This window comes from Pseudochaenichthys georgianus, chromosome 4, assembly GCF_902827115.2.
Source record: "Pseudochaenichthys georgianus chromosome 4, fPseGeo1.2, whole genome shotgun sequence".
NCBI classification, from domain to species: domain Eukaryota; kingdom Metazoa; phylum Chordata; class Actinopteri; order Perciformes; family Channichthyidae; genus Pseudochaenichthys; species Pseudochaenichthys georgianus.
This window is the reverse complement of record NC_047506.1, coordinates 9,929,904-9,948,185: the sequence shown is the minus strand read 5'-3', so window position 1 is coordinate 9,948,185 and position 18,282 is coordinate 9,929,904. Positions and strand designations below refer to the sequence as shown.

At 42.7% G+C, this 18,282-nt stretch overlaps 1 protein-coding gene and 1 pseudogene across 5 annotated transcripts in view; both read right to left on the bottom strand.

The window, feature by feature from the left end:
- The window catches only part of prrc2c (proline-rich coiled-coil 2C), a 35,075-nt gene extending 22,972 nt beyond the window's left edge, over positions 1-12,103 (bottom strand). For all 5 annotated transcript variants that reach the window (XM_071202854.1, XM_071202857.1, XM_071202856.1 and 2 more), the window contains exon 1: positions 11,735-12,103. The gene's annotated coding sequence lies outside the window, so the exon portion shown is untranslated. The remainder of the gene's footprint in view (positions 1-11,734) is intronic.
- A 1,111-nt stretch (positions 12,104-13,214) lies between these two features.
- Positions 13,215-15,753, bottom strand: LOC117445532 (flavin-containing monooxygenase 5-like; annotated as a pseudogene).
- Between the last annotated feature and the right edge of the window lie 2,529 nt (positions 15,754-18,282).

The following is an 18,282-nucleotide window of genomic DNA, read 5'->3' as shown; positions in this document are numbered from 1 at the left end:
GTCCAAATAGAGAGGGGTGGGGGGTGCTAGCGAATTGTCAACTGGGGGGGGAGCCTCGCTGCGGGGAAACGGCGGACCTCTGTCGGTGCAACTTCAATGATGCCTTTAAAAACATAACAAATGAAGGGCGGTGACGGCCGTCAGCGAATCGAGCCGGCCCTTGCCGACCGGCTGTTCTGTGATTCTCCAGATGGCCAGTCCACGGAGGGTGGAAAAAACCTACTGGAAGTAAAAAAAAAAGACGTGCAACGGGACGGTGTTCCCACGAGAAATAAAACTTATAATATCATAATCATCTCTTAAAATTCACAACTTGTATGTATTCACATGTTTAACTCTGTTACATATGCACGCAACAAAGAGAAGAGCGTAGGGCAGAATTAGGAGGGAATTCCGTCTTGTACATGCTTTGTGCACCGTTTTGAAATGCCGCTCTAAATTACCCGTCTTCGGTAAAGCCACGCTCGCATTGCAGATGAGACCGATGGACTTGGAATAAACAAAAAAATAATCATCCTCCCACTCCATATTTTGGGCTTTTTTTGCTTCTGCCATAATTGCGGTCTTGTGTGTGTGCGGCAGTGACGGGGCAAGGGTGTGCTAAAGCAGGGGTTCCCAACCCCCGGTCCGCGGACCGGTACCAGGCCGCGGAGGTGTTATTGCCGGGCCGCGAAATAGCTGTGAGTTTATTGTAATATTTGCAGAATTATAAATATATAAAAATATTTTATCATAATATATTTTTCAAAAAGTGTTTCATTGTTGCACCTATACCAGTCATATTATTTCATCCAGTAGCCTGGTTAAACTTCCACTAGAAAACTGTTAAAAATGCCATGGCTTTTATGATGTTCCGAGGGATTCGGCAGATCAGCCTATGGTCTCAGCCTCTCGTGCGTACGAGAAAGTTTTGCGCCAAGTAGGAAGAGGAGCGCACAGGAGAAAACTGTTTAATTGCAGACCGTTATGTTTATGTGGGGAAATGGCAGTGCATACATTATTTGAGATATATTTCAAACTCGGACTTCATTTTAAGGATATGTCGGCCAGGGGTGTAGAGCTATTTGTTTAAGCACCGGATTGGCAAAACAGGAGAGTAAACCAGCCTGCCTTGATCTATTAAATCATGTCCGGGACTCTCGCGGTATCTGCTGCTGTTTTATAGAAGGAAAACCTCCTTCACTTCATGAAATGGCTGCAGCATCAGGAGGCAGCGGGACGTGTAAATCCGCCTCTGAGAAGTAAAGCACCAGCGGGTCCAAAACGTTGATTTATCCATTTTCCCGTTTTGGTTTAAAAACTGAATAACGTTGTTTTTTTGGTTTTCCGTTTTTCCGAAAAACCAAAAAACGACACCGGTTCTTTTTTAAACATTAATATGTTTTGGATGCATATTGTTCTAGTATTTGTTCAGGCTGTTACATACAATTAGCCTCTGTTGCTACCTGCTGGTGGCGAGTAAATATTAAAATCAGTTAAAATTGACAACCGGTTTTTCTTTTAATGTATCTGCCGGTCCTTGGCACAATAAAGGTTGGGAACCCCTGTGCTAAAGTACTGCCCAGGATAGCCATAGCATTCCGTAAGCACCCCCAAGAAATGTATGTCTTTTTTTTTTGTGTGAAATTCATAATTTGAAAAATTATTGATTCAAAAGTAATATGCTACAGTACAAGTAGCTTACTTCTGGGTCTCCGTTTCATTCAAGCTCTGCTTTTGTGTGTGTGTGTGATAACCTCAGCTCAAGGACTCTGTCAGTGTTTAGATTTAACTTTAGTCTAGTTATCTCAGTGGGTCTCAAACGGTTTGGTAACGATTTATGTAAATAAGTATTTCCGAGGCACACGTTTGCATGATCAGTGTAAAAAAAATAAGAGCATAAATGAAAAACAGTTATGAAAAGAATACAGTTTAAAAGTAGAGTGATTTGTAAAATATCTATGAAGAAAAAGAAAATCTGTTTACAGTTCTGTTTCAAATGGGTGTTGAGTGATATATCTATAGATCTCTTAATGTTGCTCTCAAAGTGCAACAGATTGATGCTTTTAACTTCAATATTTAAAAAAATTAAAAATGTTCCCGGGGAGCATGCCCCCGGACCCCCCTAGAGGAGGTTAGGTCCACTCACCACTTGTAAAAATAGCAATTTACCCCTGCTTACACCTATATGCCTTGAAGTGATTATCGAGCCTTCATTGTAACAGTTGCGGGTACACTGTGTATGTGCGTGTGGGGAGTGTTGCAGTAGCGAATTCAACTGTAGCGCTGGTGCATTAATGGGAAACCCTAAATGTTTGAGCACCCTCTATGAAACGTCAAGCTACCCCACAGCACCCCCTAGAGAAAATCTCTGGTGCTGCCACTGGTGTGCGGACTGTCACTCCTGTTGACACGGACAACGTCAGCTAACTAGTGCCCACTGCCCACCAGCCATGCCCCGACACATGGGGTCACACCAAGCACAAAGCTTTGCTGCGTTCAAGTGCATTATTATGGCACAGGAAGATTATGTTATAGGATATTAACGATAAAACAGAATATTGTTGTTCTATTTTTAGACACATCTCGCGATCGACTGGTTGGGCACCCCTACTCTAAGCCAACGAATTATGAGACTGATGAATTAACACTATCGAGGCTTTTTTGAAATTTGTCTTTTTCAGGAAACAAAGGCACAGATTACAAGATACACACTACAAAGGTTAACGATAAAAAGACAGAATACAAATGTAGATGAAAACTAAGCTGTGTGGCTTTTGAATGTAGCAGTGCAGACTGATCACAGAGAAATGTTTGAAAAACTGACCCAGTGTGAGAAAAAGTTTTTAGAGAGTACTTGTCCATGGACAAGTGAGTTTGGCAATTTACTTGTCCGAATACATTTTTCACTTGTCCAGAATGGACAAAAATTGGGGCCACTGGAATCTTCTTCTTCGTCATCGTATTTTACATTTTCCCACGGTTTTTATGATACCGCTAACGTAAGTGAGCGGTAAGATTTTACTGCATCACACAAAGGGTTGGGTATCGTTTGGATTTTAACGATTCCGGTTCTGCTTTTCGATTCCGGTTATTTTCGGTTCTCAGTTCCAGTTCTTTGAGAGGGTAAAAATAAGTCCCATGTCAAACTGGGAGAAAAATATATTTATGAAAACATTAAGTCCTAATCTGTATTCCTATTTACAAATCACTTCATACTGTTGAATTTCTTATTGTTATTGAATACAATTATATAAAAATAATCTTTGCATTGTTTAGTTAGTTCTAAGTGGTGCAGTTTGAGAATGTACAATTGGCCCAGTGTCCTCTGATGTTACACTGCAACCTGCCTGTGAGACAGAGTCCAACCACACATGTCCAACACATAGGACATACATAACCTAATAATAATAATACATTATATGTATAGCCTATAGGCCTAGCGCTTTTCTACAACTCAAAGACGCTTGCACGCATTTATTTACTTTTACAAACACAGGAGCTAAAACGCTTAATAACCTTCATTACGTGTTAGAGAAAGAACATAAGAAAGTTTGACAAAGATGCGGCTGTTAAACGGGCAGCGGATCTGCTGTGTGGAGAGAGAGAGACGCTGAGCTGCACCGTGCAGCGATCAGCTGATACGGAGCATAGAGAGAGCTGCAGTCCGCGGGGCTCGGCCTCGCTTCCTGGCCTCACAACTCTTATTAATCCCGGTACCGGACAATTGTTATTTGTTCCTACTCGGAACCGAGTTTTGCTTCCCAACCCGGCCACTGTGCTACACTTCCCGCTCCGCTCCGCCCGCCCCGTTAACTGTACAGAAAGCGGCGAGATGCATTTCCTTAGGAATCGACAAGCAGAACCGAAACTACATTTCTAAACGAACAATGGCGGACACGTACAATTTGCGAATGAGTTCTGCCTTTTGTAAACTGAATTTATCAATAAATCAGGGCGAAAAACGTCACTTGTCCGGCGGACAAGTCAATTCAAAGATCTACTTGTCCGATATTGTAAATAACACGTCCCGGACGGTGGGACGTGTACTTTTTCGCACACTGTGACCCATGAAATGGTTGCATTAATCATTATTGTACATCAATGTTTCTGGTACAACTTTGTAATGTACAGCAGTGCTGCTTGACAGGAGGCAAACTACTTAAATCTAACAGAACCACTTTAGCACATTTAAGTACTCCAAACTGCGGTAAAAGCAGTAATGGTCTGCTGGAGTGGAGTGCCCCAGCTGGGCGTAAAAAAGTAGGTCTTAACTCTAACGTCGGACTTAGCTACGTCCGACTTGGTGATTCGAATTTACACCGAGCGCACCAAGCCTGACTAGTCTAGGTCGTAGCTGCGCCTGGTCTTAAGATGCGCGTCCACGTCAGTGTTTCCCACAGATCTGAGGTGACGTGCAACAACATTAACCTTTCTGTTGATCGCTTGTTAGCAGACCCTTCACGCGATAGCAGAGCGAACAGGTACAGGCAGGGCCCATAATGATAGCCCTATAGTTTAAATCTACTACCCACACATGGACATATGGAAATGGGTTACTATTTAAAAAAAAAAATGTATTTAGGAACCTATCCATGTGATTTTTAGTGGGGGTCGACCTCAAATCCTCTAGGGGGTCCAGGGGCATAAAATAATTTTTTTTATTTTGGAGTTAAATGCATCAATCTGGTGCATTTTGAGGGGAAAATAAAGAGACTAGATCTATGGAAACACCTATATTAAACAGAACTGTATACATATAAATAATCATAAAATCATGGCCATAACCAATACCATACCATTTCCAATATGAAAAAAACACTGAAACTTGTTTATTAATTTATTTTTGGTTCATTTATAGTTGAGTGTGTCTGTGCTCCTGAATCAGCCTCTCCTGTCTCCCTCCTCTCCCCCCTGCTCCTCTGTTGCGGCTTTCACACCAGCGCTTTTCAGTTTCTAGCTCCGAGCGGGAGCTTTTCTGGTTCAGCTCCGGTTTCCCTTTTCAGCTCCCGCTCTGTGCACACCGCCCACTGGCACCCCAGAGCTGCCCTTGCTGCGTCATGACGTCACCGTTTACATCGCTGATTTGCCCCCCAACGGCAGCTCACAACAACAACTGCGTCGGGTCGATGAACGTGTTGCTTTTAATCACACGAAGCCAGAATAAATTGAATAACGACTTCTCCAACCTCATACTTTGCTCCAGAGTGCCGTGGTTCATTGTTTATTAATGTGTTTCTGCAGCATTTACCGACCGCTGCAGTGCTGCTCTTCCACGGGAGTTTATTCTCCCGTTAGCTCCCGGTTAGCTCACACTGCAGCGGCCGCTCTAAAGTATTCACTGTCCGACTCACACAAGCAGCTGATGCATATCCCCAGTTCCCCTTAGCCTAAGTGAATGTGTGTCAGTCTGAATTGACGCTGTTTGGTATCACAACGCTGTTATGAAAGTTTCTCTGGTATAAAACGGGTGATGTTAGCATAGCAACCGAAGCTAAACTGACTACTTGCATCCGATAGCTGCAATAATACAAAACAACACGTCTGCCTCTCTCCACAATGATCGATAACAGTGAACGGATGGTCAAAGTAAGGCACAAATAAACAGAATCACACGAAGCCTGGTTAGTGTTGCCGACACTTAATAAAGTGTGTTTATAGGCACTACTGCTTGTAGGCAGGCATAACAGTCGACCCATGGGAGGTGGGTTTAGTTTCCTGCACGCCTCGACGTAAGAGAGACATAAGCGACGTCACCTCTTAGCTCCAAAGCTCTTGCCTCTGGACCGACAATTTTTTGGAGCTGGAAATGAAGCGGAATCCGGAGCTAAGAGCCGGCGCAGCTCCGGTGTGAACTGGAAAACCCAGCGCTTTTCAGGCTCTAGCTCCGAGCCGGAGCTGAAAAGGCGCTGGTGTGAAAGGGGCATGTGAGGCAGCAGCAAAGACTAGTTTTCTCTCAACAAGTTTTAAAAGTGTATCTTACCTTTTTATTAGGGCCGTCAGTCGATTAAAATATTTAATCGCGATTAATCGCATGATTGTCCATAGTTAATCGCGATTAATCGCAAATGTTTTATCTGTTCTAAATGTACCTTAGAGGAATATTTTTCAAGTTTTTAATACTCTTATCAACATATGAGTGGACAAATATGCTTTATGCTAATGTTTATTATCATTTGAACAATGACAAATATTCTCATGAATATTAAACACAACAACCTCTGAACATTACAAATATTCGCCTCAATTCAACCTGGAACCTCTCACAATATAAATGGTGTGTGTGTGTGTGTGTGTGTGTGTGTGTGTGTGTGTGTGTGTGTGTGTGTGTGTGTGTGTGTGTGTGTGTGTGTGTGTGTGTGTGTGTGTTCGTTGGAGCTATGCTCGAACGGGAGCTGTATGGATGCTGCAATCATGTTGCTGCAATCATGAGTGTGCTGACTTCTCGTACAATGTCCCGCTGTCTGCTTCCTGCATCAAGTCAAGTGCTCGGCGCAGTTGTGTGGATAGGGCGCTCCTCTGTTTTCATTTAAACAGCTCCTTATATCCGTTAGCGCAGCTAGCTAGCACCAGATGCTAACAACAACAATAGCCGCGTTCACACTGCGGTACGGTAATGCACGTAAGGTCTCTCTCTCGCTCACTCGGGCCACACACACACACACACACACACACACACACACCCTCCCGGTCCTCCCGATGGCCAGTCGGTGCCTGCCGGTGAGCGTGGAAGTGTGGTCTGCCACAAGCGGGCGGCAGGAGCGGGGCTGTCAGCATCAGCTTGTAGCTCTGAAACTACGGGGCGGCCGAGGAAAAAAAATACACATGCGTTAATCGCGTTAAAATAATTAGTGGCGGTAATTTTTTTTTGCGTTAACGCGTTATTAACGCGTGAACTTGACAGCCCTACTTTTTATTTATTTATTCATGCATATTTTACTAATTACATTTCATTTAGCTGACGCTTTTATCCAAAGCGACTTATAATGACCGATTACAGGGACATTCTCCCTGGAGTAACTAAGGGCTAAGTGCCTTACTCAAGGGCACACTAGTGGTGGTGTTCCTCGAGGGATTTGAACTCACAGCCTTCCGATCTTCAGCCCACCTCACTATCCATTAGACCAATCACTACCCTCTCAAATGGAAATATGTGTTTACATAAATGGTGACCACACCGTTTGAGACCCACTGAGAACTTAGACTAAGTTAACTATCTAAACACTCAGAGAGTCCTTTACCTCACCTGAGCTGATCCCGAGCTTGAATGACACACAGAGACCAATCAAGGGCTTTGATTTATGATCTGTATGACAGTGGCCATGTCGGCAGGCCACATCATGTGGACAGCCAGTCACCTTGTGTGAGGCAGGCCACTTAACAGGCCAGAAGGAGGCGAGATCAGTGCAAGGGAGCGAGGGATCATTGTCCACAAATTAATCGATCGCAGATGGTGTCGTGGTCACGGACGAATAAAAAAAACAAAAAACTAAATGGGTCGCGAAATATACCTGGGCGGCCCGCCCAGGTATAGTCTATGTGTGGGAAACCCTGCACATGAATACACGCAAAACAGTAATTGTTGCCAAGCAAAACACGTCTACATAATTCAACACTCGAACGCCTCCATTTAGAGCAAGCTAAGACTTGGATAACGAAGTCATGGATAACAGAAACCAAAAGGAGAAAAATGACGCCCACACCCCGAAAAAAAGAAAGAGGGATTTTACAGAGCTACAGCGTGAACTGGTGGAGAAAGAGATCGTTCGTGTGGAGGTGGAGACCGCAAAACATAACCAAATTGAGCTGGAGAAATTAAGACTCAAAATTATAATTCTTAAGAATCAGCAAAGAATCACTGAAGACAATTTGTCATTCACCATTCTCCAATCATATTTGTTGTACTTGTTTTTATGTCAATTTCATGTTAATAGTTTTCCAAATGTTGTTATCTAATGTTCTTGTGTGTTTTTTAGGGATGCACGATATTGGGTTTTTGAAACCGATACCGGTAACTTCCTGCTTCTCAATACCGATGATAAAAAAAGATTTACGCCACTAATTATTTTAACGCGATTAACGCAGGTGTATTTTTTTCCCTTGGCCGCCCCGTAGTTTCAGAGCGCATCGAGTTTAAAATACCATCTACAAGCTGATGCTGACAGCCCTGCTCCTGCCGCCCGCTTGTGGCAGACCACACTTCCACGCTCCCCGGCAGGCACCGACTGGCCATCTGGAGGACGTGTGTATGTGTGGCCCGAGCGAGCGAGAGAGAGACCTTAGGTGCATTGTTGTTGTTAGCATCTGGTGCTAGCTAGCTGCGCTAACGGATATAAGGAGCTGTTTAAATGAAAACAGAGGAGCGACATTTCGCCACAACTGCGCCGAGCACTTGACTTTATGCAGGAAGCCAGACAGTGGGACATCGTACGAACAGTCAGCACGGATAGTGCACAACATGATTGCAGCGTCCAGGCAGCTCCGGTTCGAGCATATGCCTTGAGTTGTACATAGCCCCAACGCGCGCGCACACACACTTTGTATTGTATTATTGTGTTCGTACGCTTTTAACACACCATCGTAGCGATGGCGATGTTTCAGGTGACTGATCAGGTTCGAAGTATTAGGGAGCGTTGGATTTGTGAAGAACTCCCCTCTTCCTAAACCACTAATACCACAGTACTGGCAAAACGGGAGGAGCCGAGTGAAAAACAAGCGCCCCTCATCCCAATCCACCCACACCGCAGTATTTTTTCTTTTCTTTTTACCCAAAAGATATATTTTATATTATCGGGGCTATTAATACTGGTATCGGGTTTATCGGGATGACGTCATAATTCCTAATATCGGACCGATAATTATCGGGCCGATAATTATCGTGCATCCCTAGTGTTTTTTGAATAAAATAGGCTATAAAACAGCCTAATGAAAATATTTTGTCACAATGGTAGCTTATTGAAATGCAATGGCAAAAAAACAGCGTTCATATTACAAATATACAGGGCTATATGTTGTTTATTATGTGATTGCGGTTAAGTCGTCCACCGATATCTTCACGGATGCCAGGAGGATTTTGCGGCGTCTTCTTGTGTTTGTAAGTGAATATAATTCCTAAGGCGGCACTGGAGAGCCAAGGAAACGTGTCTAATAGCCCGACATGCAGTTGTGCGATGAACATTAATCATGTCTCCCACAGTATTAAAGTAAAATCTGAGCGCAATTAGCACCTGCAAGGTTGGGGAGAGCGCAGCGTTTGTCTGATCCGTTCTGTTGTTGAGGGGAGATATCCTCGATTAAATCAAAAAGGGCTTGTCTGCCGAAACGAAACATCTCTATCAGCTCACTGAATAGATGGCCAGTGGGTTTGTTCGATCACGGACGACTCGTCTTAATGCCCTTTCGTTGTTACAACATGTAAACAAGACGCACTGCCATAGTTATTTTCCTTCTTGCCTGTTTTACGTTACTATGGATACTAGTCTGTCTTTCCGATTTACGTAAAAGTTACACCCGGGCGCAACGCATACAGGGCTCAAGTCTAAGTGGTGCATTAGTCATAACTTTAGTTTGGTCTTAACCTTCGGTTCTACGTCGGACGTAGAGTTACACCCAGCTGGTGCACTCCACTCCTGATGACTGACGGTGTTTGTCTGAAACTACCAGACATCACAAGAGAAACACTGGTTTTATTTAACCTGTCTGATATAAATCAAAAGGGGTTACTAAAAGTATCCAGCTGGGTGGAGGTGTCAGCTGAATTATTTTTATTTTAAAAATCTGAATAAAAAAAAGGGAAATCCCCCCCACGTAAACTACCAACATATGGTAACTGTGGGCAAAAGGGGAGGGATCTTGGACTAACTATTTGAAGTATTTTCAGATAGTTGTAACAAGACCTAGCCAGAAAAAAACTTGAGATCTGCCAAGAAGCATAGAATAGCGTCCCTGCTCCCCAGCCTCCAGCATGAACCTGCACTCCTACAGCAACGTCTGCACCACAGTCCAGCCATCACTGTGAGCCATTTTCCTCCCCTTTACAACCACATGTCGGTGTTTCTGCCTCCAAGAAGCAGTTTGTGCAACAGTGAGACCGTGTTAAGAAGGCTGCTTACAGATAGTAAAACCAACACAGCTGGAATATTCCGTCCATCAAACCAAGTTATTTTTCTGTCATTAGATGTACAAAATAAAGTGTGTTTGTACAGGATAAACGTACACTTTAACAAAGATTTTAACTTCACAAAAATATGCCCCAATAGCAAATTATTCATCTTTTACAATAAAGGATCTACTTCTAGTTAAACTCAGATGGCTTCCCTGTAAAGTGCTCATGCACACTACACTGTTTACAATGGGGTCATTGAACTGACCTTTCCAACATTGAAGTCATGTAGATGGCCTACAAATGATGGGGGGGGCTGAAATAACAGGTTGTATTTCCTTGTCCCCATTGGTTTTTCGTGTGTGGCTGCAATATGATGGCAATTGTAAGTATAAACATTTCAAATAATAGAGCTACAACACAGACTAAGGTTGAGTATGTGGACTGTAAACTTATACATTAAGATACTGTACTACATGTCCTGGCACGTGAACAGAAATATATGATTGTATCCGTTAATTGAACTGATTCACACACTTTCAGCATCTAATAACTAATCTTCACATGATGTGTGTCAATGCAAGGGGTTACTTTTAACCAGCAGTATAACAAATGATGACCACGGGAAACCATTTATGTTCATTTTGTTTATCTAGTACCATAATACCACAGAAATAATCTTCCTTGGGAGTCGGTGGTAATTGAATTCACAAGTTTCATTTGATGTGTATGTGCTTTGGTTCAAGGGGTAAATGAACATTTGAAATGCAAGTTTGAAATATACACAGAACACTTTAGGTGACTAACAGATGTGTATCACGTGCAAAGTCAGTTCATTGAGAGAAGAGAATCACAAGACAGAAATCACTTGCATTTTTTTTTTTGGCACACTGGCTTGAGCCTTCCATCTGGCAATGTTACCACCAGGATAATCAATAAGTACTAAACCAATCAATATATGCGGATGCCCTCCCTACAACTATTCAGATGCTGATCCATGTTTAATCATGGATGTGTATGTATACAACACGACCATGTTGCCTATTAGTTATCCCCCAGGTGGTTTCCACTGCAAACAAAGTTCATTCATAATTTAGCCTAGAGTCTTGCACACCCCAACCCTGCAAAGCCCCTTAATGTAGAAAATAAAAAATAAAATCCTCTTTAAAGACCACATCTGTTTGATCCTGAAGATACCAAGAGTGTGAAGGTACGTGGCTAACCTCCATATTTCAGTGAAAATACCGAGATGGCAGCTACATTTATAATATTGTTTCTGCAGGCCATTCTCCCCATGAATCAAACCATACTGGTGGGCTGGGTGGCTTACACCGGCAGGGGAGTAACGTTAGAGGCCCTCGTCGCCCGGAACTCAACCAGACCGGGCTCAAATAACTCTTCAATTGGGCAAAAGTCAAACACAAACTGTGAACAGTATAATCTAGCAAACAACATAAATCTTGATGTAAAATATGAAACAGTGGAGATGTAAAGAGAGCAGGCCGTCAGCTCGCATCGATTAGCATAGTTTCGTTTCTCTCTAGTCGCCATCACATCAACCCTCCACAGCATGCTAACCAGCTAGCCTAGTGTGAACCTCATCTACCGGGCAAAAAACTTCAAACGTTCCCCGTGCATGACATGGTGACTCACCTGGCACTGCCGGTGCTTCCTTTGTCCGTGCGGCTGTTGTGCGGCTTGATGTGTGATCCGATTTCGGCGTGGTTTGTGGTGCACGAATATGTGTCTGGCCGGCGGATTACAAAAGCGAGCGGGCTAGCCTGCTAACCCTGCTCTGCTAACGATGGTTAGCTAGTGTCTACAAACCGCTCTCCACATGCACGGCTCTGTGTCTTCTGTTTCAACAGTCAGCCTGTTCTAGTCTGTTCGGCCGTTGCTGTGGGAACCGGTGCGCGGTCGTCCGGTGTTTCCTCGTTATAACCTCCCGTTAACTCGTGTCACACCGTTTTTCTAGTTGTGTGAGGCCCCGCTGCTCGCGCCGCGGCCTGTCGCACAATCAAAGATGGCAGACCGTAGTTGCCAGATTTAGCGTCTCATATCCTCCTTTTAAAACTCCTAACCCCCTGTTCAGCCAGGGGGTCAATGAGACATCCGTCACAAAGATGCAGCTTTTGTTAAATTTTAATTTGCAACACACTCATAGCATTTCAATAATATGTAGATATAGCTACATTACGACAGGAGATACAAATAGCTGGCAAATATAATTTGTATTTTCATTTTATTTACACAATTATAATTAGTAAATGTAGACCTGCTTTGTTTTGTTTTTTAAGTTCCCAGATGTTTTTAACCGACGTCTGCGTTTCTGTAATTGTTGTGTTTATGGTGATAAAGAAGTTGTAACGTAAACAAGTCATGACCAAACAGATACAATGACTGTGTATGAATATTCTGTGAAATGTACGGTGGTCATATCATTGGAAATGTCAAACCTGGCAACCTAAATCTTAACGAGTCACGCGTCGACGATTCTCCTTCCGGGGTCCACCGGTTGTCAACCACTGGCGGTTTCGTTGAACACTGATCTGATCGATCGATCGATCGATCTATCTATCTATCTATCTATCTATCTATCTATCTATCTATCTATCTATCTATCTATCTATCTATCTATCTATCTATCTATCTATCTATCTATCATTGATTAGTTCAAATAAACCCTCTCATATGCATTGAGATCCCAGAGGGAGATCCTTAATCACATGATCCCAGTATATCTATTGACACATTTACAGTATATGATTGACACACAAAGGAAGGACTTTGCTTAGGTGTATTTTTCTCTCCAAGCAAGCATTAGCTGGGATTTGAAACTGCCATTAGGTGGCATCATAAACCAATGTAGGCCTACTTCACGATCCAGCCTGGAGATAGAGTGATGTAAACCTAGGGGAAACTGTGCAAGGTCATATGTGCTAAAGTGTGTTGGAGTGCAAATTAAATGTGCTGCTCATTGACTATTTTCTCTTCTGCCTGATGTTACACTGAAATGACAGAAATATTACGCATTACCTTATTAAGATTAATGAGCTGTCATACATTTATTATTTTCTATGCTGATATTAACCATACCGGCAAATCAGAATGGTATAAAGTTTTCACTCTATATTCAATCCTGTGCAGGCAGGTAAACTATTATCTTGTCCAACAGAGCAGTTGGAAGGTTGTTCCTGTTGACGTAGGCAGCCCAGCCCACCACAGCAGCAGACAGAATCAGAGGCCACATGAAGTATCTCTTGGTTTTGGGATCATCACAGGGCCTGGTCTGCATGGGTTGAGCCACCCTCTCCCACTGAGTGAAGATGGCCTGACGGGCTCCAGCCCATTTCCCTGGCCCTTTGAGACGATACTGGTACGGAGTACCGGGTCCAAACGGCACCTTCAATCCCAGCCTGGGATCAGTCAGCAGGAGCCTGGGGATGTTGGGTCGAACCCCCAACAGTCCTGCGATCTCATCCATGTAGTTGAGATAGTCGACCTGGATAGTGTGTCTCTGACTGGAGACATACCTGAAAAACAGACTTGAGCTAAACACAGTGTGGACAACAAGATTTGGTGTCTTAAGGAATAAAAACATTTAATTGTCAAGTAAAACAATTCACAATTCTACCTTTTAGCCATTGTTTCCTGCTTGCACTGGACATCTTTCAGCATGGAAGCCACTGGGGGAAGCTTGATGCAGCCTGTTTGAAAGGACAGATTGTGACAGGAATGGAAAGGAAAACCTGTAACCTGTGGCAAACACCTGCAAGACCGGGGACTCATCTCAGACAGGACAGAAGAAAAGACTGATTGTGCAATCAGTGTGCAAGTGTGTATGCACAAAACACTTACCACCAAGTCGACATCTTCCACAACACTTCCCTCCTCAAACTCCACACTGGACCCCTGAAACCTACGGATGTTGGGTTTCACCTGAACTGTTCCAGAAAGGATGCGGTTGGGAAGCTCATCATTCGCTGTGGGATGTTGGCTGAACAACCTGAGATTTATATTCAGACTGATATGTAAAACTTCTAGCATTATAAACATGTTAAAAAATAATAATAGTGTTGCATTAAGCTATGCTGTTGCTGCCATACCTGTGCTTTGGCTTCAAATTGTACAAACTGTGATCAAATCTGTTGTCAAGTTTCCTCTCAGCCATGCTGCAGGTTAATCCAAAGGGAAGCATTTGGCGCAAAACATTTGTCATTCTGCTGTACAGCAAATCACGGGGAAGACCATTGTCTGCAACTCGATTTGCAATCCAAGCTCCCCTCCGAGTGCTCAGATATACTATAGAGGAAGTACATCATCATGCCTACATTGTATTAAGGTTAGGGAATCAAATCATATGACTCTGATCATCTATTTTCCCAACCTGCTTGGTGACTCTGCTCAGTTCCACGGTGATGTCTCCTCCAGAGTTTCCTAGTCCAATAACTACAGCCTTTTTATTCCTCCACTCGTCAGGGGTCTTGTAGTCTCTGCTGTGGAAATACGTTCCCTTGAAAGTGTCAATCCCTGGAATATAAATTCAGATTTACAACATTTATTGCATTTTTAACATTCAATTAATTCATTTTTAAGACTTTTGTTTTACTTGTGCGGCAGACCAATGGTTCTTTGATACATTGATATTGGGTGATTTCATACACTGGATGACAAATGAGAATATAATCCTGTTCTCACAATAAAATTACTTTTTCTACCTGTGACAAAAGGTAGCAAGTAGACTCATTTTAAGGGGTCACAACAAAAAAGGTTGGGAGCTACTTATATGTAGAAGTCGGCAACATTATAAATCTCTGAATCTCTTCTAAAACCAATTTCCCAGGACAAAACTGAAGATAGCATCATTTATAACTTTGATGTGATAAAGGTTAAACCCTAATATCGTACAATTGGTTGAAATAATTTTCCAGAGCACCAAATGTCCTTGAGTTAAAACATTTTAAAGCCCATAAATTGTACCTTGGAAGTCATGTAGAGGCAAGTTGGGGTGGCAGTGATGTCCAATACAGATCATCACAGCATCAAAAATGTGTTTCTCCGTTTTGCCATCCTTGTTTTCCGTCTCAACATCCCACTGGCCTGAATGAGAGAAATCAGATCTCTGCCTCACCTGCAATACTTTGGTCTAAAAACAGAGGCAGACACAGATTAAATAGATGTTCATAGGGATGCACCTACTGACAGTCAACCTTAATTATACAACATTTTAGATTTAATATTGAGGTGCTGTAATCCCCACATTGAAGCGTATGTGCTTGATGAGCTGGAAGTGGTCAGCAAACATCCGAAAGTAGTCCATGATGAGGGAGTTGTGCATGTAGTTGGGGAAGTGTGCAGGGATGGGGAAGTCACTGAAACACATCATCTCCTTGGAGGTGTTGATGATGACAGAGTGGTAGATGCTGTCCCTGTCTGGCTCTGGGTTTTCCTGCAATAACAGCCATGAAGATGGAATATATTCATCCCAACTGTTCTACTCTTTAGTATACAAAGGTCCAATCAGCATGTGGTGTACCCACCTTAAATTTCCACAGACCACCAATGTCATCGCTGCTTTCATAGCAGACAGGATCCAGCCCCTCATCCAGACAGCTCTTGATACAGGCCAGACCTGAACTCCCTCCTCCAATCACTGCCACTCGACGAGTCATACTTCAGCTCTGTAAAGGATGAACCAGATTGGCCTGATAACGTCTTGTTGACTGTCTACTTGGTTAGATGCCTGACATAAGCAGGCCCACCTTTACCTGCCATCAGGCCCTGGGGCTGATGGCAGGTTTTGTAGGCCCCCTATTTAAACAACAAATGAAAGTCATTTATAGCCTCGGCAGGCTCTGTGATCGCACTTCTCCACTCTGCTCTACGCGCGCCTGGTCCTCTCCTCCAGATGAGTGACGTATCGGGCCTCCCTCATGTATTTGTCCGGTTGCCGTTGGCTCCCCTCCACGTAGCAAGTCCTCGTCGTCCTCTCCATCTCCTCCAACATCCCTCCTGTCTGTTTTTCCTCTCCCGCTACTCCATCGCTATCAGAACCAGACGGCCTACTTGGCTCCGAGGCCCTGCGGCCGGCACCGCTGCCGCTCGGTACAGAACTCATCTGTCCTTCCTCCTCATCCTGGTCTATAGGTTTAAAATAACCTGTGAGCTTCGGCATTTTTTGTAATAGCTGCTTGTCTCGAAACTTCTTTTCCCTCAACAATTTCCTTTCCCGAGCGCCACTCTCAAACTTTTTCTTGTGGTTCTAGGTAAGAAATAGAAATGGCAAAACGACTGGAATTGTGTTTTGTTTTTTTAAACCTTGGATCATCCATCGTCAGTAATTAAAATAAGCTATACCACTGTGTGGAAATGCTCTGTTTCAAGTAAAGTCTTAGCTAGTAAGCAGCTAGTACAGTTGTGTGTGACATCCTATCATATACATATATTTATATTCATTATCAACAGGCTGGACATAATGTAATTCACTTTCACAATCATTGTAAACATCTAGGGCCAGAACTTTCTTTAGTTCACCTTACTGTTGTTCTGTTTATACATGTTATTCTTATATCCTTGTGTGACCTGTACCTGTCCTGTGTTTTTTCCTTATTGCTAATTATTATCTTATTGTCACCCAGGCAAGAGGAAACGAGGAGGAGAGGATCGGGCCCAGCAGGAACGGCACCATGACTGGGCAGCCGACGTGGCCCGTCTCCTCCCTGATACTTCAAAAAACCTTAATAGTTATTGTACATATTATATATTTTTTATCTAGTTAATTTTTAAATGCAACATTTGTACTTCCTTGTTTATTTATTTTCTTTAAAATGTTCATTTTATATTTACAATTCCATGTATATTTATGCTGGCTGCAATACAGTTTTACATTTTTTTATTTGTATTGTTTAATGGCATGCCTTTTTGATACAACATTTGTATTTTTATACTGCCATCAATAAAGTACTTCTTTGACTTATCTTATCTCTTGTTGATAATGAATGGCACCCAACATAAAAAAATCATAAACATACATGAATTTATAAAGCAATAACAAACACCAACAGTTAGGAAAAAGCCCCTTACTTTTAAGAGATTTAAAGCAAGAAATTGAGTTTGCTAGCTTGAGGTCCTCCTCTAAAACATTATTACATGTTTATTTTGTAATGGTATTAAGAATACATGATAAATACATCATACATGTAGAAATTGCTCAATTGTAATACCCTCGTTCTACGTTCTACTAGACTCAAACAACACATTCCTTATATATTTCAAAGATGAGAGAACAAAATAAACCTATAACCCATTCAAGCAAGCTTTTAACATGTCTAGAAGAAAGATTGAGGTTATATTTAACATATTATTTTATGTTGTGGATACTTTAGTCTCCATCCATGTTTACAATTGTCCACACTATTTTACACTTGCATTTATGAATATAGTTTTGCTGTGTTTTACACTTTTGTATTTATGTTTATAGTTAGCTTTGATATTCGCTTAATTTATTAGAATGATTTTCTTTTCATGATCTGATATTTCCTCAAATGTTCTTATTATGGGGCAGTACTTACTGGTGCTTGAAATTCAAATATTTACTAAATATTCAATTCAGATAACATTTGTTTAAAAAATTTGACAAACACATGTATATGAAAAAAAAAAGATTTATTTATGTTCAATACAATGAATGCAATACAATGCATATGTAGGTATTCAGGTAGCGCACCAAACCCTCTCTGATGTCAGTGCCCTCCTCCTCTGAACCTTGAGACACTGCCACCCCAGGCTCTGCTGCTGGTGCATTCCACCCATCATCATAGTCCTCTCATGACTCTCGCAGACGTTATGCAGAGCACAGCATGTCAGCACCATGGATTTCACAATAAACAAGAAAACGATTGCTTCCACATCCTCCATTGTTGTGTGTGTTTTGTGAGTTGTGTCGCATTGAAAATGACGCCACTGCAGTTTTACCCAGCGTCGCTCCGCCCAAAAAGCCGATCGTCCCGCCTACACTGCGTTGCTACCCCAGGTCCTAAACTGTAATGGAAATGCGCCACGGCCTCGGCCGGCCAGCGAGGCAGCCCGAGGCCTGAGCGAGGACGCTTAGGGACGCTTAAACGGGGCTACCCCGCTGCAGTGGAAATGCGCCATTAGAGCCTCTGAAATTTTGATTTTCCTGGCCATGGAAAATGTGAATG